The sequence below is a fragment of the Mastigoproctus giganteus genome, chromosome 2, assembly GCF_048544385.1.
Source record: "Mastigoproctus giganteus isolate SK-2022 chromosome 2, ASM4854438v1, whole genome shotgun sequence".
Taxonomy (NCBI): domain Eukaryota; kingdom Metazoa; phylum Arthropoda; class Arachnida; order Uropygi; family Thelyphonidae; genus Mastigoproctus; species Mastigoproctus giganteus.
In genome coordinates, this window is record NC_143576.1 from 189,199,352 (window position 1) to 189,224,129 (window position 24,778).

The window sequence follows — 24,778 nt, forward strand, 5'->3', positions numbered from 1 at the left end:
AAAACTCCCATTTCATCCCTCCATTTGTTCAAAATACCTGTCCAGCTGAGCCTTAAATTTGTTTAGGCTATCAACTTCAACAACAAGTGATGGAAGTCTGTTCCACCAACCAACTACCAGCTGGTTAAAGGCAAATTTCCACACATCTATCTTACATCTGTCTTTCCTCAATTTAAATTTATGCCCTCTCAGGTGATTATTCTGAGAAAGAGGAAGAATCCCATGCTTAAACCATTCAAGGCCTTATACACCTCTATCAGATCACCTCACCGGTGCCTAGTCTCCAGTCTCTTCAATTTGCAAAACTTAAGCCTTTCTTCGTAAAAGCAACCCTTTGTTCCATTCACTAATCTTGTTGCCCTTCTCTGTACTCGTTCCAGCAGCTCTACATTCTTCTTGAAATGAGGCCTCCAGACCTGTATACAGTACTCAAAGTGTGGCCTAACCATTACCTTATACAAGGGAATAATCACCTCCCTATCCCTGCTAGAAAAATTCCTGTATATCATTGACAAGACACCATGAGCTACTCTTGCAGCTCCGTCTGCACTGCTCAGAGAACTTCATATCTCCCTGCACAATTACCCCCAGGTCCTTTTCATTCTCCACTGTCAGTGTAGTACCGCAGAGTTGATACGTTGCTCTGGGGTTACTGTTTCCCATATGTAGTACTTTACTTTTGTCAATGTTAAACTTCATTTGCCACCTCTCAGCCCACCTGCTCAACCTTTCCAGATCCTGTTGCAGCAGCATAGCATCAGTAGTGTCCTTAACAACCCTGCCAACCTTTGTATCGTCTGCAAACTTGGACATTAAGCTTGATATACCATCATCAATATCATTTATAAATACAGAAAACAACAACAGACCCAACACTGAACCCTGAGGAATTCCACTAATAACATTAGTCCATGTTGAGCAGTGTCCATTGATTACCATTCTCTGTCTTCTGCCACTCAACCATCCCTTTATCCATAGCAGCAATTTGCCTCCAATGCCACACTGCTCCAATTTGTGCAGCAGTCTTCCATGTGCAACAGTATCAAAAGCCTTTCTAAGATCCAAATATATAATATCAAAGTTATTCCCTGCATCCAGTTCTTTTGTGACTACATCATAGTATCCAATAAAATTGGTCAGGCAAGACCTTCCCTTAACAAAACCATGCTGTCTGAGCTATAACTGAATTCTTGTCTAGATGTTCCTGCAGTGCTTCTTTAACCAGTGCCTCCATTAATTTTCCTGGAACAGAAGTTAAACTAACAGGTCTATAATTACTTGTGTCAGCCTTTGATCCTCCTTTGTGAAATCGGGTTACATTTGCACATCTCCAGTCTATGGGTACCTCCCTTGAGTCCAAAGAAGCTCTCATAATTATGGCTAGGGGTTTGCTTACTTCCTTTGCTGCCTCCTTTAATATAACTGGATAGATCCCATCCATTTAATATAACTGGATAGATCGGTGTTTCCCAACGTGGGTCCCACGCCCCACATGGGGGAAATTTGATTGTTCAGGGGGGCAATTCAAAAATATGATGATCAAGAAAAATGGCTGCTTAAAATTGATGAAAGATGAGAATCCAGAAATGCTTCTTGTGCATTGTGTTATTCATAGGGAAAACTTGGTAGCTAAAAATATTTCGCCTGTTCTTAATGAAGTACTAAAATCTGTTATAAAGTGTGTCAATGCTATTAAATCTAATGCCAAATGTGAGCGTCTCCTCAAGCTTTTTAGTGAAAAACAAAATGCAGACCATGTGAGACTTTTAATTCACGCTGAAGTAAGGTGGCTCTCGAAAGGGAACTGCGTGAAAAGATTTATGGAACTGTTTGATACTATTAATGACTTTTTAAGTGACAAACCTGAAATGAAGCATCTGTTAATGGTCGATGGTAAAGCATTTGTGAGTTATTTAGTGATATCTTTGAAAAATTAAATATATTAAATAAACAACTTCGAGGAACAAATAAAACTCTCGTCGATGCAAAAGCGAAGATATTTGGTTTCATTACATTTATTGAATTATGTCAAAAATATATTTGTAACAAAAATTTTGAACAGTTTCGTTGGCTGCAAAAATGTGAAGTGGCTGATACCGCTGTACTTCTTATTGTCAATCATCTGATAATTCTGTTCGCTGATTTAAAAGAAAGGTTTTCTGATTTAAAACAAATTGATTTTGCAACCTGGATGATGCAACCAATGTTAGTGGATTTGTCTGATGTATCAACGCAGTACCAAGAAGAACTCTCAGGAATGCAAAATGATGAGTCAGTTAAAACTTTATTCAATATATAAGGAGTGATGGCATGGCTTTGGGATGAAACAGAAATTAAATGCCCAAATTCAACCAACTTTGCAAGAGAGCTATTGTTACATTTTTCCATCTTCATATTTAGCTGAATGTGGATTTAGTGCCATAAATGATTTGTTACTAAAGAAAAGAAATCGACTGGATATCACAAAACGGGGAGACTTGAGACTGAAGCTGACTAAATTGGAGCTCAATATAAAATCTCTCTGCGGCAAGCATCAAGCACAAGGGTCTCACTAAATTTAGTGCACTCATCTAGAAGTGACTTCACATGGAATGTTGAAATTATTAAACAATTAAATAATAATTACTAAAGATTTAAATATTATAGAAAAATCTTTCATATAAATTATTTTGTACTTGAATTTTACTAGTCTATATGTTGTGAAAATTTACTTGCTGTTTTTTTCTTAATAATTTCCTAATGATTTCTTCCTAAAACCTAAGTCTTGTGTCCTGAACAAGTTGTAATTAGGCTTCATTTAGGGAATAATTCAATTTTTGAATATAAAAAATATGTATATCGGTGTTTCCCAACGTTACATAGGGGGCATCAGAATTTTAGAAAGACTTAGGTGGGGCACGGTAAAAAAAAAGGTTGGGAGACACCGGGATAGATCCTTTTTTATGTTTATCCTCAACAATTTCTCCTCCACTTTCCTCTCAGTTATTACAAAATCATCTAGCTCACTGCCAATGTTTACTTCACCTACGACATTCCCCTTCCTGAATAACTCCTCATGTGTGAATGTAGAGGCAAAATACTCATTTAGTTTGTTAGCCACCTGAGCAGGATCCTCAACTGTTGAACCATCAATATCCAGTGGACCAATCTGATTTATCCTTTCCTTCTTGAGTTTAAATAGGTAAAGAGCTCTTTTCTGTTTTTCTTTGCATCCTTTGCCAAGGATTAATCATAATCTGCCTTTGCCTGCCTAATATCCTTTGTGACTTGGTTACAGACCAACTTATATCTATCATAGGCTTCCATGTCACCCATTAATTTGTATGTATCCCCTGCATTTTTCTTCTCTACCATATGTCTCATTAGTTCATCTGACATTCATTTAGGCCTGAACCTTGAACAATATTTCTTAGTTGGTATGTAAAGCTTCTTCTTCTCTCTTCTTATTTGGTTTTTAGGAGCATTAGCAACTAAGGCCATATTGCTCCGGGAATATGCGGTGGTCATTCCCTTGACCTTTCCGCATCCTCCGTATTTGGTGGTGACGGGCTCGAACCCCGGTCTAATCAAGAAGCGTGTACTACGCACTGCTGCTCCTTCCCACCTGGCTACGGAGGCGCCCGTATGTAAAGCCTGGTAGCTTCCAAGATTAGTTCTTTGAATGCTTCCCATTTTGAATTTGCTGTTGGTAACATCATCAGTTGGTCCCACTGTGTAGAACTTAAATACTGTCTCAGACCATCATAGTCGCCTTTACGAAAGCAAAAACCCTTCCCTTTACCTCCTTGAGTAAATCCCACTTCAGCACACTGTGATCACTGCCACCTAGTGGTTCCTGTATCTGCAGATTTTGAATGCATGAAGAATCACTACTGATAATCAGATCAAGAGTACTGCTCCCTCTAGTTGCCTCCCGAACATGCTGATGTAGAAAACAATCATCCAATAAATCCACAAAAGCCTTGCTAATGTGTGAGTGACCAACCCACAAATTCCAGTCAATATCTGGGAAATTAAAATCCCCCATTATAAGACTCTCTGATTTACTGGCCCACTATTTCTCTGTACAGTATCTTATTATACTCAGAGTCATTAGGCCTATAGCACACTCCTACTCTCAATTTTGATTTCCCTATGCTTATGCTTATGTCACACCAAACTGACTCGACACTGCCCTGTCCACAATGTCGACTGGCTTCACTTCCTTGGATTTTATGTGTTTCTTAACTAATAGCATAACCCCTCCTCCTCTCCTGTCCTGTCTATCCCTTCTATACACATTGTATTCCCCAAATTCCAGTTCTGCATTCCTTATATCTGTGTGACACCATGTCTCTGATATCCCAACAATATCTGCCTTTGATGTTTTTAGCAATACTTCAAATTTATAAAATTTATTTACCAAACTCCTAGCATTGGTGTACATGCAAGTATACATGCACCTGTTCTTATTCTTAGCTGCCCTAACACAACCCATGTGTTTACTTGTTCCACGATGACTCCCAGCAGTCTCTGAAATATCCTGTATCTTGTTTTCCAGGCTGCTGCTCATTTCGATAGAAGCAGTGCAAGAATCACTTTCACCTCTGCCAGTGGCTACTGTTAATCTATTAGTCCTTGTATTCCCCCAAACTAGCAGTTTTCCAACCCACCTAACACTGCCTCGATAGCATCAGCAAATATTCTTGCAAATATGGTTGTTTGCTACCCTCATCATAGGCATTAGGCATGCAACACACTCCTCTCGGCACAATATGGCCCTAGTAGACTTGCGCCAGAAATAACACTACCAATATACTCCTCTCATTTTGTTTTCCCATTGGTTATGTCACTCCAAACTGAGTCATCATTGCACTTGCCACCCATGTCAACTGGATGCACTGCCTTGGATTTAAAGTTTCTTAACTAAGAGCATAACCCTCCACCCCCTACTCTCTTGTCTGTCGCATACAGTTGAGGCAGACTCTTGAAGCTGCAGGATACACATCAAACACACAGAAATTGTACTTTTTGTACAGATTGTACTTCATGTTCAAATTCAGCAATCCTTATGTCTGAGTGACAGCATTTCTCCTATATTCTTAAATTGTCTACATTTGATGGCTGGATCAGTACTTCCAATTTCATCAAATTTATTTGTTATATTCCTAGTATTACATGCAAATATAAATGCTTAGTTGTGGATTCCACTGCCTGGCTCTAGTTAATCTGCGAGTCTCTGTAACCATCCAAGCTATGTTTTTCAATCCACCTAACGCTGCCTTGATAGCATAACAGAATCTTCTTGCTATTGTATTTAAGTGTATCCCATCCCTTTGAAACAGCTAACAAGCACCAACCACCCTGAGAAAAATTCTACCCCCCCCCCATCAGCCTTGCCAGACTCCATGGCTGATTTGATTGACTTAGCTCTTAACGTATACTCCCTCCTAGCATGTATGGGCAAAACTGCAGACACTTTCAAGTTTAATGCTAACTTGCAACCTTTTTCCAACAATTGCATTGTACTTGCTAAGTAGGTCCTTGGATCTCCTACTCTTAATGTCATTAGTGCTAATGTACAACAAATATGCCCTTAAAATATTATATCTGCTCCACAATATCTACTTTTGCCTCTGGTAGAGGTAACATGGTTTAATTCCACCACCCTTTTTCTACAATATATTTCCCTAACAATAGAATCATTGACAATAACTATATCCTGTGGGACTAGCGCATTCTACATTTGGGATTGGTGCCTAGCTGTAGACTAGGCACATACAAGGTGATCTGATTGAGGTGTACAAGGCCTTGAATGGGTTTGAGCATGCTGAATTCTGATGGGATTCTTCCTCTTCCTCAGATTTCACACCTGAGAAGATGAATTCAAATTGAGGAAAGACAGTTGTAATTCAGATGTGTGGAAATTTGCCTTTAGTCAGCAGCAGGTAGTTAATTGGTGGAACAAACTTCCATGTGTGGTTGTGGAAGGTGATAGCTTAAATAAATTCAAGGAGGAACTGGACAAACTTTTGGAGGGAATGGGTGTGTGAAATTTTTTTTTTTTTTTGACTGATGCTACATAATCTCGCTTTCTTGCATCACATGCCTCTTCCACTGCTACTACTAATCCATGAATCAAACTGAAAGAGGTGCTTTGGCTGGCTTTGAAAATGTGATAAGCTGGAAAACTTCAGAAAACTAGGCTGCAATATGATTAAGTTACACATCTTACACTTTCATCTCAACTATTTTGCAGAAAATTTAAGTAGTTTTAAGTGAAGAGCAAGGAAAAAGATTCCATCAGGCTATAAGAAAATGGAAAAAAACAGTACTGGAGTAATGTTAATGTCAGTATTTGTTGACTACAGCAGGATGCTAAAAAAAAAAAAAAAAAAAAAAGGAAAGAGCTACCGAAACTGCCTGAGGAAGTCAAAAATGCAAAATTTTAGCCAGTATAACATGTAAGAAATCCAGTTTGTATCCATTTATGCTAGATAGGAGGACACAGCCTTTTATATTCCTATTTTTATCTATTTTTACATAAAAATAACCTACAGTAGAACATCAGTTATCCAGAATTATTTTAAAGGCTTATTTTTTTTTTTTTTATTTTTTTTTTTTATATTAAAGGTTATGTTATTTTATTGTAGCTGTTGTTATTATTTGGTTTTTAGGAGCGTTAGCAACTAAGGCCATATTGTTCCAGGAATATGCGGTGGTCATTCCCTTGACCTTTCCGCATCCTCCATATTTGGTGGTGACGGGCTCGAACCCAGGTCTAATCAAGAAGCGTGTGCTATGTACTGCTGCTCCTTCCCACCTGGCTACGGAGGCACCGATATTAAAGGTAGTAACAATAAGCACCAGTTATAGTGATCACGTCCGAAAATTGAATTTTGATTATAATAAGTGAAAAATCGAGTTTACTATGCATTTATAACCGATTATACAAACAAAAAACCCAATAAACCGAAAACTGCAAATTGTTTTATGGTTATGACCTCTAGAATTCTATGTGACCTCCAGAAATGTGCTTTAGAAAAATATCACTGTGACTACTGAGTTTTCTCAGAAACTCATGAGTGAATTTCAGATTTGTTTAGCTCCAGATTCGGTAAAAATAATATTGGCCCGAAACTGTGCGATTTATTATTTTTCTCAATTTTTTTACGGTAAAATGTGAACGAAAAGAAAACGCATAGTTTTAACATTGCAACAAAAAACAGAAATTATTAATAGAATTAGAAAATGTGAAAATTCAGCAAATCTCTCCAAAGTGTTTAATGTGGGGACTTCAACAATTTACAACATCAAGAAAAATTCCAATGTTATAACAGAATTTGTGTCGATTATGGATAGTGAAGGAGGATCTAGCAGGAAAAAGATGATGTTGAAACCTGAAAATCCCACTTTAGAGAGTGCACTTTATTTGTGGTTTCTTCAGAAGCAAAGTTTAGGTGAACCAGTGTCTGGCCCAATGTTGTGTGAAAAAGCATTGGATTTTAATCGAAAATTAAGAGGTAATGAAGATTTTAGGGCAAGCACAGGTTAGCTGAAAAATTTTAAACTGAGACATGGTATGCGTGAACTAGACACTCAAGGCAAGAAACATTTTGCAGACGAATCAGCAGCGGTGTCCTTTGAAAAGGAAGTTCACTTCAGTTAAGCAAATTACGAGAAAGAAAACATTTATAACGTTGATGAGACTGGTTTATTATGGAAAGCATTACCAAAAAAAAAACCATAGCCACAAAAAAAAATATGCCTGCACCAGATTTTAAGATGAGAAAGGAGCGAGTTACAATTGATACATGTGCAAATGTCATTGGGAAGCACAGATTGAATGTACTCGTTATCAGCAAGTTGAAAAATCTGAGAGCATTTAAAAATCTTTCTAATTTTCCTGTTTTTATATAAAAATCATAAAAATGCCAAGATGGATATTTCTGTTTTCCAAGATTAGTTTATAATTTTTTTTTTTTATTTAATTTAATCATAAGGTAATATTAAATTTATTTAATTAAATAATTAGATTAAATTTATTTAATCTTACCGAAAAAATTACTCAGAAAATTTTCCAGTTCGATTATCCAGAAAATTTGGCTATCCGGAAGAGGTCTGACATCAATTATTCCGGATAAATGTCGCTCTACCGTATTTGTAAAATCTGTAAAAATACAAAATAAACTAGAAGCACCACTTTCAACATCTCAATATTTGTGGAGTTTTTTTTTTTTTTTTACTTGTAAAAAATTGACATGATAGAGCAAATTTCAGGTACACTTTTTAAATTTACATTAAAAATGTAGTTGAGATTTTTTTTTTTTTTTTTTTTTTTTTTTTTTATGTGAACCCCAAACACGAGAGGTGTTAGAATCTATAGTACTTAGTACCGTGCTTGGGTTGGAGGTTGAGAAGACGAAAGAAGATATTTGTTGACATTGGACTTGAACTTTTGTAGACTGTAATTTTCAGGAAATACGTGTGAAGGAAGGTTCTTCCAGAAAACAGCAGTTGAATGAATAAACGAGGAAGATGAAAAGTTGGTTCTATGAGTTTGAAGTTGGACAGTAAATGGACGTTGGCTGGTGGCGGCACGTGTTCGGACTGTTTTGAAAGAGAGAGCGGGAATTATAGAAGCCAATTCAGAAGAACAATGCCCATGGAAGTATCTGTAGAAGAGGCATGCAGCAGAAACAGTATGTCTATGAGACAGCGAGTGGAGACTCTGTTAGAGATGAATCACTAATTAACCTAACTGCCCTCTTCTGAATGGAATCAAGAAGCCTGAGAGAGGTTTTGGGAGCACCACCCCATATGTGGGAACAATATTCCATGGCAGGGCGTATTTGCAATTTATACAGAGTGAGCAGCTGTTTGGAAGAAAATTAATGCCGAGAGCGAAAGAGAAAACCAAGTTTTTTAGATGCAGAAGAAGCAATATTTGTAATGTGCTTGTGCCAAGAGAGATTAGAAGTCAGGGTAATCCCCAAAAGAGATATCATTTTGCCTAGAAATCAGAGTGTCACTAAAGATAAGCACAGGACCAGAAGAATCATTTTTGCGATATATATAGGACAAGACAGTTTTAGAAGGATTAAAATCAACTAAGTTGTCTTTGCTCCACTGGAGAATTACCTGAAGATCGGCATTTAAGGAATCGATAGCAGATTTTCGGGAAGTACAAGCTCATTGAGGGACAAGGTTTCTCAAAATGGAAAGTAGAATGCAATGTGCTATCATCGGCAAAACTATGGATAGGATTTCCAATCAATGGAAGAAGGTCATTAATATACAAGAGGAAAAGAGTGGGGGGAAGAACTGAACCTTGGGGGACACCGGCATTAGTGGAGAAGTTAGAAGACAGAGAGCAATCTACTATCACCCTCAGGTGCCTCCGTAGCCAGTTGAGCAGGAGCAACAGTGCGTAGCACACGCTTCTTGATTAGACCAGGGTTCGAGCCCGTGACCACCAAATACGGAGGATGTGGAAAGATCAGGGAATGACCACCGCATATCCCCGGAGCAATATGGCCTTAGTTGCTAATGCTCTTAAAAACCAAAATAACAATCAAACAAACCATCACTCTCAGTGAGCGATCAGAGAGAAAACTTGATAACCAGTTACTAAAAACAGTTGGCAAACTATAAGATGGGAGCTTGTTTAGAAGACCTTTATGCCAAACACGATCGAAAGCCTTTGAGATTACTACTTGTGTTTCACCAAACCTTTCCATTGAATTAATCCATAAATGGGTAACATTAATCCATAAATGGGTAACATAAGCCAGAATATCACCAGTGGATGAACACTGATGAAATCTATACTAGCGATCGTTGATCAGATGGAAGGTTTCTAGGTAGTTTAAGAGTTGCCGGTTAATTGATTTCTCCATTACTTTAGAAAGAGTAGAAGTAATTGCAATGGGACGATAACTGGATGGGAGGGATTTGTCACCCTTTTTAAGAACTGGCTGGACATGAGCAAATTTCCAAGCAGAAGGAAAAACACCTTTGGAATAAGAAAGTGAAAAAAAGGCGGCAAAGAATAGGAGTAAGTTCAGGAGCGCAGATTTTGAGAACAAGTGGAGAAATACCATCGGGACCTGGAGCTTTCTTAGCATTAATATTCGTTAAAATCTTTCTGACATCCTTTGACGGAAGACCACAGGAGGCATTGAATGGAGCATGTTGGGAATGGTGGGAGGTGTTTTACCAAGATCATTAATGCATGAGTTGGAAGTAAAATGGGATGCTAACAAGTCAGCTTTATCCTTGGCCGAAATGACAACAGAACCATCTGGTTTGGACAGAGGTGGGAGCAGAGATGGGCAAAAGTTGCAGGCAACTGCATGATGGAAGAGGTGGAGAAGGGTTAACCAGAACTTAGCTCTAGAGACTAAACATGGGTTCCACCACTTCAAGCCTCCAATAAGCAAAGTGGTGGTATTGCACCAGTTGATGAGAGTCATCTACCACCTAGTACTGCCTGGTAACATAGAGGGGTGGCATTCCTCCATGTGGTGTGGGCGCCACACCTCGACCCCTGCTTACGTTGGTTCACACCTGGGTGGTCACCCACCATGTACTTGTGCATGGAGGTTATACCCAGGATTACTAACAGTCCCACCATCGTGAAGGTGCAAGCAGAGGATTTGGCTGTCACGGACCGTTCGGACTTTGCCGAAATTGGATCCACTTGACTTGAGTGTCACCTGAATATCAGTTCCATCAGCGTTTTAGACTCCCAGGTAGCAAGTACAGCTTGTCTGGCATATCTGAGAGAATGTCTGTGAAACCTCAAGCAGTAAACATCAGATAATGTTTCTTAAAAAATGTGACTGCTGTAAATAGTCATTAAGTAAAATACAGGTGACCCCCGCCGAGAATGGGGGTTACGTTCCGACCAACGTCTGCACTTGGCGATTCCACAATACTGTTATAGAAAAACAAGAGTTAGGTTCTGAAACTTTTCATGTAGGAAATTAAAACCATAATCTGTTTTACAAATGGTGCAATTTATTTTTAAAAGAAATTAACAGTTTCACTTTATGATTAAAGAGGCCTGTGCACTCTGGATTCATTATTATTATTAAATTACAGTTGCTCAGAGCAAAACGGATACAAAAATATAGATTGTAACAAGTTTAATAATAGGAAATATACATATATTAGATTAGATACATACAAATAAAAGCTTTCGGTTGTTTAGTCAACCTTCTTCAGTTAAACTGACAGTTAGAATGGAGGATGAGGGCATGTACTGCCATCTTGTACGTGAAGTGCGTGATTAATTGTTGAATGTTGAAGCCTGTGGCTGTGATGTGGACGTGGACGTGGCCAGCATTTGTCAATGGACAGGACTGCTGTTTCAGTGATAGGGTGTACTTGACAACCACTGTTCCTGTTCACTGAGGTATTGGAGCATTTGATGTTTAACGACTTCAACCAGGCGTGTCGCCGATAATGGCGGGACTTATCCACAATTACGACATCGCGGTGTGGGTCAATGTCGTGGTGGGTTGCCCAAACGTGTTCGGCAATAGCTGAGTTCTCCACATCCACTAAGCGGATTGCTCTTTTGTGTTCAGAAAGGCGTTTTTCGAGCCATCTCCCAGTTTCCCCCGATGTAGCAGCTAGTGCAGTCACGGCAAGAGATGTGGTAGGCCAATCCGCTTTGTAGTAGGGTGGGGACAGGTGTTTTTACCTTAGAGATGAGGGATCGTAATTTTCTGCCTGTGAGTTGTACGCATTTTATCCCATGTGATTTTAAGATTCTACAAACGTGTTGTGATAGGTTTGGGTAGTATGGGATAAAGGCGCTCGTGGCTGAGTCATCACCTTGGATGTTTCTATTTGTATTTTATTTGTATGTATCTAATCTAATATATGTATATTTCCTATTATTAAACTTGTCACAATCTATATTTTTGTATCCGTTTCACTCTGAACAACTGTAATTTAATAATAGTTTCACTTTATAATTTAAAATGTATTCCAACTAAAAACATAAAATATACGGAAGTATGTAATATTTTTCTATACTAATTTTTGCTGGAATGGGGGTTTCAAAAATGAACAGCAAGACTGACTTCCTCCATAATTTCTCGTCTCTCATTCTAATTGATCCAATTGAGTGACAGCAAGTTCATGCCTCTAACGTAAATTAAAGGGCCCCTATGTTAAAAGAAAACACAATGAAATAAAACTTAACTTCCCAAAAAAATCAAAACTAAATTATGGAAACAACAGAAACTTAATCGGGCATACGCTTCCATTATAGAATTGAAATGAATTCCTACCTAAATTTAAAATAAAACTGCAAGCTGAAAAAAGTAAAACAATAAAATAAAGCTTTTAATTGACCATGACTTACAAACACATATGAAGAAACGTTCAATAGATGAAACTGCTAGCCAAAGGTGAGCATGCTTTTGAAGTTTACTTACAAAATCTGTAATTTTTGTCTGTAGCTGTTTTGTCATGATCTTTCTCATGTCAACATAAGAAACCACAATATTGTCAATGCCTCTCATAATTTTTGTACTCCTATGAAAGTCTGGATCTTCCTGCATAATCTTCTCCCTCAGAAACTCAGCTGCACTTAGAATCTCTGATATACCCTTGTTTGTTAGTTCAGTTTCTTCTGCTCTTCATTTTCTTCTTCTTCACAAACATCTTTATTAAAGTCCAGTAGTTCTTCTAACTCTTCATTTTTTAATTCCTCCTGATGGGAATGAATGTGTTCTAAAATTTCTTCCTGCCCTACATCACTAAATCCCTCACCTCCAATAATGTTTGAAAGTTTAATAATTTTCTCAACTTCTGTCTGAATAATATTGAGATCTTGTGAGCCACTTCCTGGGTGTAGCTTCTTCCAATAGTTCTTCAAAGTTGACTTCTTCATTTCAGTCCATGACTGTTCGATTATTTCAATACCTGTTAGTATTGTGAATTCAGCCCAACATTTGTGCACATTTTTATCTGGAAATTTTTCAATTTTATCAAAAAGATTTGCCAAACTTCTCCTTAGATAATAAGATTTAAAAGTCAAAATGATTCCTTGGTCCAGGGGCTGTAAAATTGATGTTGTGTTCGGAGGAAGAAATAAAGTTTTACATTTGGATTGCAATCGAGAAGCGACACAGTGACTTGGGGCATTGTCTAAGATAAGGAATGATAAATTCTTATTGTACGTAAAGGTACGATACAATGTACCCATCATGGCATGCTGCCGGGGGTTTCACATGGATGGTAATATAAGAAGATAATAACAACAATGATAATTATTAATAATAACAAAATAATAATAATGATAATTAATAATAATAACAACAAAATATCAAAATTGAATCAGTAAAGTCCAATCCAGGAAAAGATACCATGTGAACCACTTCTCCGTACATCTAGAATACATAATAATGTTTAAGTCAAAGTAACAAGGCATCATACGTTTAAGAGTATAAATAATCTATATAATATTGGTGTAATTACATCATAGAAAACTCTTAAATGAAAAACTACGTTTGTAGTGTGAAAGGGCATCATTTTATCTGTATCTCATATTATGCTCATCTTTCACAACTAGTTGCCATATATTGCACTACCTTGAATAAGTAACGCTTCACTAAAAGAGAAGACTATTGTTACTTATTCTCAGTGGGCGGCACCACCACCACCACTACCCGTCTGGGTGGTGGTGCCCATCTCATATTGTGGGATTATCTTCACAACTGGATTGTCATGTCTGCAATACCAAGGTACCTGCCCACCCACCTTGAAATGGTGCCATCTGGGTGGTGGTGACCACTGAGAATAAGTAACAATAGTCTTCTCTTTTAGTGAAGCGTTACTTATTTGAGGTAGTGCAATATATTGCAGCTCGTTGTGAAGGATGAGCACAATACAAGATACAGATAAAATGCCATTTTCAATACTACAAACATAGTTTTTCGTTTAAGAGTTTTCTATGGTGTATTTGCACCAATATTATCTAGAATACAGGAATTTGTGGTTCACAGAATGGAGTAACACAGATAGTTTCTTCACGGATCACAGATAGATTTTACAGCTCAAATTCGTCCCCTACTGGGTGAGGAGCAGACCACATGCTTTTGTTAAGATCCTTCTCCTGTACTACTTGTCGTAGGCAAACCGGTACAGATTAATGTCCATCAATTGTATAATCATCGACATTTGTATGGGAAGAAAATCTTTCAGTCATGTACAGTCTATGGGTAGAGCACAACTGTGACTTTATTCTCAGTGCAGGAGGAGGAACTCTCCAGCAGATCATGTCCAAGATGTTGGGGAAAGAGATCTTTCCCGCAAGCATTTTCACAGTGAAGGTTAGGAGTCTCTGTTCCATCTTCACACTGGCAATCATTCCAGACTGAGAGCCATGGCCATCACTGTAGCTCACTGCTGTGAAAGTAACTGTGACTTCCATATGGCCCATTTGAGTAACCAAAACTCAGCTGCATACAGCGGTTTTAAAGTAGAATTGGTCGCGGAACCCAAAATTTCTACTCTGTAGAGGACACGGAAAATGGCAGTCTGGGTTTATTTCTTGATAGTGCCTAGGTTTGTGATATAAAGAAGGTGCTGTTTCCCCATCCAGCAATTTCGGCTCATTTGAAAGTGTAGATGTTAAGTTTTCAGATATCCTTTAACTTCGGGTAAGAAACAATGCTCTAAACCAATTACTAAACAGTGAACCAGTCATCCATGCTTTTCTATTCAATTTCCAGTAAACGGGAAGATAGGATTTATTTCTGCCTTTCAAAGCCCTTGGGTTTTCTGAATGATACACTAATAAAGGCTTGTATTTATAATCACCAGAAGCGTTAGTACAAAATAGGAGAGTGATTCTGTCCTTTGACACTTTGAATCCAGGTGCAACTCATTCTTCTTTGGATAAATATGTCCTGTCAAGATTCATAACAGTTAAAAATCTGATCTGCCATGTATCCTCCCTCTTCTATTACATTTTTTTCAATTCTGGTAAAAAATTTTCCACTGCCTCTACATCAACAAAAGCAATCTCACCAATAACTTTAATATTGTGCAGATTTGCTCTTTTTTTTTTTTTTAAATCTATCAAACCATCCCTTGGATTCACCGAAATTTGATTCACCATTTGCATTAGCAGAGGGAGACTTTGTGATGATAAATATGTTGGGCCTTGCACCTGATCATATTAGAACTGAGAGGCACATTTCTATTCCTTTGGTCTTCGATCCAAACATTCGATAACTGTTCCATTTTTTCAATAAGCATATCATGTAGACTAACAAAAGTGGAGTTTGCACTTGCAGAGTTTGTTGCCAACTTAATGCTTGCTTTAATTTTGTCCTCACACTTCTTTATTGTTTGTATCGATGATTCATTGCAATCATTCTTTAGCTAAAGATGCATACGTTCTTCCTTGCTCTATTTTCCCCAAAATAATCATTTTGTCATGCAATGACAGAATTTTTCTTCCCAGAATCACTTTCAGATGTACAGGCAACTTTGAAGCCATTATGTTAGGGTTACTATTGAAATAAAATATAAATTCACTCAATGAAAAAAAACACACAAACAGTGAAGTCACTTTTCACTCAACTCAGAAACTCACACTGACATTATCACTAACAAAGACTCAAGCCAACTAAGGGGTCATTCAAGTATTACATCACACTGTTTCTGAGAACTACTAAGTTGAAAGATACAGAATGAAAAATATTGTAATAAAAAAGTAGGTGAAATGTAGAGGCTAAATTCTGACCGATCGCAAAACTGCAAAATGCCACAAAACCACTGTCTTTGATAACAAAGTCACTTAGAATAAAATCGATGAGACTATAAATTCAATCACACTAAAGCAACTAAATACTACGTAATAAGGCTGCACGACTGAGTCAGATACACCATGCCACTGCAAACCTTGGGCCGCATACGCATGATCCATGTCATATGGACTTATACCGCGTTGAGTGAATCCACTTACACACAGTATAAGTGGATTCACTCAAAGGAGAACTAAAGAATGAACCTTCAGTGCAAACATGTGAAATAAACTTAATAACCAATTGATTTTAGGCATAAAAAGCAGTGTGATTCTGCAAAATAGTTAAAATGTGCAAAATACCACCCAGAAAGATTTCCTATATTTAATGTACTTATAGAGAGATATATGAGTAAAAAAAAATTCCCCAATATCTCTGCGTAAGCTTCTTTAGTTCAGTAAATTAGTTGCATTTCAGCTTAAATTTAATATTTATACTCTCTTAGAATAAAGTCAAAATACTTTGCAGATGTATCCAATATAATATTAGCAACAAGAATTAGTCAGTCAGATTTCAAGGAAACAATAACAATTAAATATAATTTTATAATGACTTAATATTCAATACAGAAAATTGAGATTACTCAATTTCTGAAGGAAAGATTAAATAATATAATGAGATAATTTAGAATTACTGTAGAGACAGTACAAAAAACTTAACTGACCTTGTTCAACAGGGATGTAAATAAGGAGTCTTTAATAAGGCAAGGGCATAGAAGTCACAATTTAAGCAAAAAATTATATAAAAAGGATAAAAATCACATCCCATCTTCTAAACAACCCATGCCAATTTGCAACCAGTTTTGTCATGCTGCTAAAAAAAAAAAAAAATTACAATTAGTATAATATAAAAATATGCCAACTTTAAAAAAAAGGTAGTAATTACTAGTTCTCTAAAATACTGAAATCTTTTATATAGTATGTCATTCATAATATAGTTTTAAGATAAAGCAGATTAGCATATGTTAACAACTAATGCAATCCTGTGCAGTGCAAGTTATAAAAAAGTTTAATGTACAATTTAACAATGAAAATAAACATACTGGGGAAGACTGGAACTGTACACAGAAAAGACACCATTGCATACTGATTGTAGAACTTGAAATGAATTATTGAATGAACTTGATGAGTGAATTAATATATTAAAAAATATATATATATATTAAAAATCAAATACAAATGCAAACCACATCTGGATCATCACGACAGATGAAACACACAAGGGAACATAAATTTAAACTGAAAAGGATAGTCACAGAATAAATGTACAATAACTTGCAATCAGCCAAAGAGTAATCAATTGCTGCAATAAATGTTCCACCTAATGCTGTGGAGCTGAGGGGTTTGAATAAATGTGAGAAAGGCATAAACAAATTACTGGAAGGAATGAAGATTTTTTTTTTTTGGCTAATGCTTCCTTGCATCAAGTCACCAATACTAATATTCCTATACATTGGCAGAGGCTTGTCCCCATAGCATCATTCTATAGACAATTTTTAACTAAAGATATAAAATTACCCATACCTGATCTGTGTAAAGTGTCCAATTTGTATTCTAAAATTGCACAACATTCTACAGACAAACTATAGATGGGGTAAAAACCAGAGATTTAAAGAGGAACTCTTAACACAATCTGAAATAATCCACTTAATAAAGGTTTTAGATTAAAGGTTAAACGTTGTAAAGAAAAATGATAGTTGTTCAAATACAATTAGCATTACAAGGCTGATTATTAGCCTTAGAAACAGTATTATTTAAATATTCATAAATGATGAAAGGACACAAAAAAAGGAAGGAAAAAAAACTACCCACCTCATCTGAACATCTCCTTTAATAATCTGTCTGATGATTCCTCAAATTTCTTCAAACTATCCACTTCCAACAATATCAGATGGAAGTTTGTTCCAATGATCAATTACTCTCTGGCTGAAAGCAAATATTTGGACATTATCTGCCAATCATCGGTTTTTCAATTTACATTTATTCCCTCCCCTTGTGCATTGACCAAAAAAGGGTAGATACAACAGCACTTAGTTTACTCAACACATCTAAAACCTTAAAAACTCTCCTCACAAGTGCTGAAATATACAGAACTGAAATATTTCATGGTACAAGTACCTTCTTGTGTCCTTGACTAATCATGTTGCTCTGCTCTGCACCTGTTCCAACAGACCCACATCCTCCTTAAAATGCTTCTAGACTTGAATGTAGTACCCAAGATGCACTCTAATCACTGCCTTATACAACAGGATAATCATCTTTGTTCCTGCTGGTAAAATTCTTGTAAAGTCACTAATGGAACTCCACAAGTTGTCCTAAAAGCAAGTCTGCAATGCTTAGAGAATTCCAAGTCAAACTACACACTTAGGCCTCTTTCATTCTCCCACAACCTTGACTTTGTGCCAAGATGGATTTCAGCTCAAAGGAAGATAACAGGGTTAAAAAAGAGAAAAAAAAAATGCTTACCCAAATGAAGGAAAGGAATGGACAATTTATTTTTGGGAAAAAAAGTGAAAGTCTGCTTTAATGAAAGATAAGGAAAAAATATTCTATAAAATCCAAGTTTAAACCTAATTTTCCATTTATCATCGATAAGACAAAGACCAAAAGTGTTTATATTTTTCACTTTTACTGCATACTACTGAATTAAGGGCAGTCAGATATTCAACACCACAGTTCACGATGAGCCGTGTACTTTTTCGTGGCAGCGGACAGGCTTGAGTGCTTGGTCCCACAGCATTTTTGCTTGTGAGCATGCATAGTAACCACTGGATCACAAATATTTAACCATAATTATGAGAGCATTCTTGGACTCAGGAGAAGTCCCCACGGCCTGAAGGTGTGCAAATGTATTGCCAATTCACAAAGGGAGATCAAAGGGTGACAAGTAATTACAGACCTGTTAGTTAAACTTCTGTTCGAGAGAAAATAATGGAGTCACTGGTTAAAGAAGCACTGCAGGATCATCTAGACAAGGCTGCAGTTGTAGTTCAGATACAGCATGGGTTTGTTAAGGGGCAATATTGTCAGACCAATCTGATTGGATACCATGATGTAGTAACAAAGGATGGGATGCAAAATATAATTATATTGCATACTTTACAAAGTATATTACATACTTTGATTTAATGATTTTGTAATAACCGAGAGCAAAGTGGAGGAGAAATTGCTGAAGTTAAACATAAGAAGGGCACCTGGGGTGAATGGAATCTATCCAGTTATATTAAAGGAGGCAGAAAAGGAAGTAAACAAACCCTTAGCCATAATTATGAGAGCATCCTTGGAGTCAAGAGAAGTCCCCATGAACTGGAGATGTGCAAATGTATTCCCAATTCACAAGGGAGGGGATAAAATGGTGACAAGTAATTACAGACCTGTTAGCTTAAATTCTGTTCCAGGGAAAATAATGGCAGTGACGCCATTATTTTCACTCGTTAAGGAGGCATTGCACAATCATCTAGACAAGGCTGCAGTTACAGTTCAGACACAGCATGGGTTTGTTAAGGAGAAGTCTTGTCTGACAAAGAGTAGGAGACCAGCGGAATTACTTAACAAGTACAGGTCACTGATGAAAAAAAGCCGTGAATGAGGGTTGAATTTGAAAGTGTCTCCAATTCTGCCCAGACACGATAGGAGGGAGTATAAGATGAGAGCCCTGTAGATCAATTTGGCCCTGGAAAGATTGTGCAGGGCTCAAGGGGTAGAAATTTTTTCAGCCTGGTCTGTACTTGTTAACAGAAGAGACTGCTTCTACAGGGATGGGATACACTTAAATAGAAAGGGTGCAAGAATGTTTGCTGATGCTATTGAGGCAGTGTTAGGTGGGTCGGAAAACTGCTAGATTGGGGGAATACAAGGACTAATAGATTAACAGTAGCCACTGGCAGAGGAGAAGGTGATTCTTGCACTGCTTCTATTGGAATGAGCAGTAGCCTGGAAAATAAGATGCAGGATATTTCAGAGACTGCTGGGAATCATGGGGGTACAAGTAAACACATGGGTTGTGTTAGGGTGGCTAAGAGGAAGAGCAGGTGCATGTATACTTGCGTGTACACCAATGCTAGGAGTTTAGCAAATAAATTTGATGAATTTGAGGTATTGCTCAAAACATCAAAGGCAGATATTGTTGGGATTTCACAGACGTGGTGTCACACAGATATAAGGAATGCAGAACTGGAATTTGGGGAGTACAATGTCTACAGAGGGGATAGAGAGGATAGGAAGGGAGGAGAAGTTATGCTATTAGTTACGAAACATATAAAATCCAAGGAAGTGAAGCCAGTCGACATCGCTGGACAGTGCAGTGTCGAGTCAGTTTGGTGTGACATAAGCATTGGGAGATCAAAATTGAGAGTAGGAGTGTGCTATAGGCCTAATGACTCTAATGAGTATAATAAGAAACTGTACAGAGAAATAGAGTGGGCCAGTAAATCAGAGAGTCTTATAATGGGGGATTTTAATATCCCAGATACTGACTGGAATTTGGGGGCTGGTCACTCACACACTAGCAAGGCTTTTGTGGATTTATTGGATGATTGTTTTCATACATCAGAATGTTAGGGAGGCAACTAGAGGGAGTAATACTCTTGATTTGATTATCAGTAGTGATTCTTCATGCATTAAGAATCTGCAGTAAATGAACCACTAGGTGGCAGTGATCACAGTGTTCTGAAGTGGGAGTTACTCAAAGAGGTAACTACCATTAGGGGTAAAAGGAAGGGGTATTGCTTTCGTAAAGGCGACTACGATGGACTGAAACAATATTTAAATTCTATACAGTGGGATCAACTGATGATGTTACCAACAGCAAATTCAAAATGGGAAGCATTCAAAGAACTTATCTTGGAAGCTACTAGGCTTTACATACCAACTAAGAAATATTGTTCAAGGTTTAGGCCTAAATGGATGTCAGATGAACTAATGAGGCATATGCAGAGAAGAAAAATGCATGGGATACATACAAATTAACATGTGACACAGAAGCCTATGATAGATACAAGTTGATCTGTAACCAAGTTACAAAGGAGGTTAGGAAGGCGAAGGCAGATTACCAGAAATCCTTGGCAAGGGATGCGAAGAAAAACAGCAAAGAGTTCGTTACTTATGTAAACTCTAGAAGGAAGGGGATGAATCAGATTGGTCCACTTGATATCGATGGGTCAACTGTTGATGATCCTGCTCAGGTAGCTAACAAACTAAATGAATATTTTGCATCGACATTCACACATGAGGAGTTATTCAGCGAGGGGAATGCCAGAGGTGTATTCAACTCTGGCAGTAAGCTAGAGAATCTTGTAATAACTGAGAGTAAAGTGGAGGAGAAATTGTTGAAGATAAACACAAGAAAGGCACCCGGGGTGGATGGGATCTATCCAGTTATATTAAAGGAGGCAGCAAAGGAAGTAAGCAAACCCTTAGCTATAATTATGAGAGCTTCCTTTGACTCAGGGGAGATACCCATGGACTGGAGATGTGCAAATGTGACCCCAATTCACAAAGGAGGATCAAAGGCTGACACATGTAATTATAGACCTGTGAGTTTAACTTCTGTTCCCGGAAAATTAATGGAGGCACTGCTTAAAGAAGCACTGCAGGATCATCTAGACAAGACTTCAGTTATAGCTCGGACACAGCATGGTTTTGTTAAGGGGAAGTCTTGCCTGACCAATTTGATTGGATACTATGATGCAGTCACAAAAGAACTGGATGCAGGAAATAACTTTGATATTATATACTTGGATCTTAGAAAGGGTTTTGATACTGTCGCACATGGAGGACTGCTGCACAAATTGGAGCAGTGTGGCATTGGAGGCAAATTGCTGCTATGGATAAAGGGGTGGTTGAGGGGGAGAAGACAGAGAGTGGTAATCAATGGACACTGCTCATCGTGGACTAATGTTATTAGTGGAGTCCCTCAGGGTTCAGTATTGGGTCCTTTATTGTTTTCTGTATTTATAAATGATATTGATGATGGTATATCAAACTTAATGTCCAAGTTTGCAGACGATACAAAGGTTGGCAGGGTTGTTAAGGACACTACTGACACTATGCTGCTGCAACAGGATCTGGAAAGGTTGAGCAAATGAAGTTTAACATTGACAAATGTACAGTACCACATATGGGAAACAGCAACCCCAGAGCAACGTATCAACTCTGTGGTACTACACTGACAGTGGTAGAGAATGAAAGGGAACTGGGGGTGGTTGTGCAGGCAGATATGAAGTTCTCTGAGCAGTGCAGACGGGCTGCAAGAGTAGCTCATGGTGTATTGTCAATGATATATAGGAATTTTTCTAGCAGGGATAAGGAGGTGATTATTCTCTTGTATAAGGCAACGGTCAGGCCACACCTAGAGTACTGTATACAGTACTCTAGGTGTGGCCTCATTTCAAGAAGAATGTAGAGCTGCTGGAACGAGTACAGAGAAGGGTAACAAGATTAGTGAATGGAACAAAGGGGTTCTCTTACGAATAAAGGCTTAAGTTTTGCGAATTACACTGTCTGGAGACTAGGCACCAGCGAGGTGATCTGATAGAGGTGTACAAAGCCTTGAATGGGTTGAGCATGCTCAATGCTGATGGGATTCTTACTCTTGCTCAGAATAATCACCTGAGAGACCAGAGGGCATAAATTCAAATTGAGGAAGGACAGATGTAGGATAGATGTGCAGAAATTTGCCTTTAGCCAGCGGGTGGTTGGTAGGTGGAACAGACTTCCATCCCTTGTCGTGGAAGTTGATAGCCTAAATAAGTTTAAGGCTCAGCTGGACAGGTATTTCGAACAAACAGAGGGGTGAAGTGGAAGTGGTTATTTTTTATTTATTTATTTTACTTTATTTTTTTGGCTGATGCTGCATAAGCTTGCTTTCTTGCATCAAATGCCTCTACTAATGCTAATTTGATTGGATACTACAATGAGGTCACAAAGGAACTGGATGCAAAAAATTAATTTTGATATTATATACTTGGATTTTAGAAAAGCTTTTGATACTGTTGCCCACAGAAAACTACTGTACAAGTTGTTGTTGTTGTTTGTTATTTGGTTTTTAGGAGCATTAGCAACTAAGGCCATATTGCTCCGGGGATATGCAGTGGTTATTCCCTGACCTTTCCGCATCCTCCGTATTTCGTGGTCACGGGCTCGAACCCCAGTCTAATCAAGAAACGTGTGCTACGCACTGCTGCTCCTGCCCACCTGGCTACGGAGGCGCCATACAAGTTGGAGCAGTATGGTATTAAGGGAAAGTTGCTATGATGGATAAAAGGGTGGTTGAGTGGGAAACGACAGAAAATGGTAATCAACAGACTCTGCTCTTCATGGACTAATGTTATTAGTGGAGTCCCCCATGGTTCGTTGTTGGACCCGCTGTTGTTTTGTATATTTATCAATGATATTGATGAAGGAATATATCAGGCTTAACGTCCAAGTATGCAGATGATACAAAGGTTGGCAGAGTTGTTAATAACAGTAATGGCAGTGTGCTACTGTAACAGGATCTAGAAAAATTGGGCAGATAATAAATAAATGCAACTGATGTGGTGTTTTGCATACAAATGTTGTCTAATTTAAGTCCACAGCTTTCCATCCCAATAAGCTTTATCTCAAAAATAAAGAATTTGTTTCATAGAAAAAAAAATATGGACAGAATTTATCAAGTACAAAGTTCATTCTACAATCACTGTAGAGTGATACATCCACAATTTCAATTAATTAATATTAAAATAGCAGAGAATGCAAGAATTTAAAGCATATGTAGCATGTTTAAAAAAAAAATAAGTTAAAGAAATAAAAATATATTTTGTGTACTTTTGCCAAATAGTCATCTAATCTCCCATTGAAAATACACACAAGATCTCTGTAGGTCCAGCCTTATAGCAAGGCAAGTGTCAGATTCCATGAGCCCCATGCACTAATTGGGGGAGGTGGGAAGAATGCCCTAAACAAGAGGTATGATTACCAACAAATGTAATTGCTGATAATTATATCTGCAATCATTAATAATAAGCATATGATTATTAAAATGTCTTTTATAATTTAAAAATTAGAGAATAAATACTGTTATAATAAAGTATGGATGACTGCCTCAATAAAGGAAGGACAACATTCAAATTTCAAAAATTATATATTAAAATAAAAATAAGACAGCTTCTCTAACAAGCTTAGTCTCTCTTTAGTCATATCTAAAACTAATTCCATTTATTTTTAAAATCGACCAAAAAAAAAAAAAAAAAAAAAATACACCCTAACCAATCACATCCATAATGGAATTCATTTATTCTGGCCAAATATATTCTCACAGTCAATATTATTGTATCTTTTAACAAATTTGCAAAGAACCATAACAATTGACAGCACTACATAAATCAATCTCCAAAAAATTCAGTTGCAAGAGCCCAACCACTAAAGGCACATATACACTTGGATACTGATGAACAAGAACAAGTTCAAACAATCTCGGTTCTCTATTAGATGCTGTTCAGATTACCAAGCAAAAAACTTCAAGGACCCAAATGTCTAAGATTGCACAAACATGATCTGATAATTTGGGGATCTTATGGATTTGCTCCAAATAACACTGGTAGGCAAACCCCCCCCCCCCGTTTTTTGCACTCCCTGTTAAAATTCAGGGTTATTCTTGTAGATTTTACAAAGCTGAATTCAAATATGACAACCATGTTGTAACAACTACCAATTTTAAAGCAGAAAGGATTAAAGTCAAAAACTAAGTTTCTAGTAAAAAAGATCTTATATTTTAAGAAAAATGTTACATACAGTACGAAATATTGAACAATGGGTCTAATTAACCTTATTCTATTAACAAAAATGTTTATCTGATAACAAAACACTTTTGCATTTTTTGCTTTTTATAATTGTCCATTGGTGTCTTCCTTAGGAGATTCCAACAATAGTCTGCCAATATGAATGGGAAGCGTTTTTGTTTTTTTTTTTTGGCTGATGCTGCATAAA

At 37.4% G+C, this 24,778-nt stretch overlaps 1 protein-coding gene across 5 annotated transcripts in view; it reads right to left on the reverse strand.

Annotated features, from left to right (window-relative positions):
* Positions 1-24,778, reverse strand: part of PCB (Pyruvate carboxylase) — a 593,745-nt gene that overhangs the window by 537,383 nt on the left and 31,584 nt on the right. For 3 of the 5 annotated variants that reach the window (XM_090389679.1, XM_090389675.1, XM_090389677.1), the window contains exon 2: positions 16,477-16,622. The exons of 1 other annotated variant lie outside the window; for it this stretch is intronic. The gene's annotated coding sequence lies outside the window, so the exon portion shown is untranslated. Of the gene's footprint in view, positions 1-16,476; positions 16,626-24,778 lie in introns of all 5 variants that reach the window. One more of the 5 variants, XM_090389676.1, reaches the window with a different exon arrangement.